Source organism: Myotis davidii, unplaced genomic scaffold (genome assembly GCF_000327345.1).
Source record: "Myotis davidii unplaced genomic scaffold, ASM32734v1 scaffold319, whole genome shotgun sequence".
NCBI lineage: Eukaryota > Metazoa > Chordata > Mammalia > Chiroptera > Vespertilionidae > Myotis > Myotis davidii.
In genome coordinates this window covers 1,075,595-1,076,401 of record NW_006290675.1, presented here as the reverse complement: position 1 = coordinate 1,076,401, position 807 = coordinate 1,075,595, and positions in this window count along the sequence as shown.

Genomic DNA, 807 nt, shown 5'->3' with positions numbered 1-807 from the left:
TCAGCACTCCTGCGCCAGGGTCTGAAGGCGGAGAGGAAGGGAGAGCAGATGGGTCTTAGGGGGTTTAGGCCAGGAGGGGAGAGCAGTTAGGCAGTTAGGGTGATCAGGCCAGGAGGGGAGAGCAGGTAGGGCCATCAGGCTGGCAGGGGAGCAGTTAGGGGCATCAGGCAGGCAGGCATGTGAGCACTTAGGAGCCAGTGGTTCTGGATTGTGAGAGGGATCCCAGATTGGAGAGGGTGCAGGCCAGGCTGAGGGACTCCCCCGCCCCCCCCCCCACACACACACACATTCCATGCACGAATTTCATGCACTGGGCCTCTAATTTGAAATAAAATAATACCTAAAACCACACAAAAATATTCTCCTGAAAAATGTTATATACTTCTGATAGGTTACCCTCAAACATCTCGGTACAGTTATGCTGGCATTATAATAAACCCAGAGAATAAAAAAGGATCTTCCAATATTGTTCAGATATTAAATGGTATAACTAAGAATACAATGAAGTCTCTTAAATCATGTTTGTGTGCCCATTAAGTAAGAGAGAGAGAGAAAGAGGAAAGGGGTGAGTTTTTAAGAGTGGGAAAGCAGGGAAGCAATTGGCCAGCTATGCTTCTTATATATAGTCTCTGAGGTTCTAAGATAATAAACCAGACAGACTAGACAAAGCCCATTGTCAACATAAGAAATGTTCAAACCTGTAGAGAATTTTTATGAGGTTATTTGAGCAAAACTGATGACAATTGCCGGGAAGCAAAATCTCAAAGGATTAAGAAAATGCTCCAGATAATGGCAGGGTTTATTTTG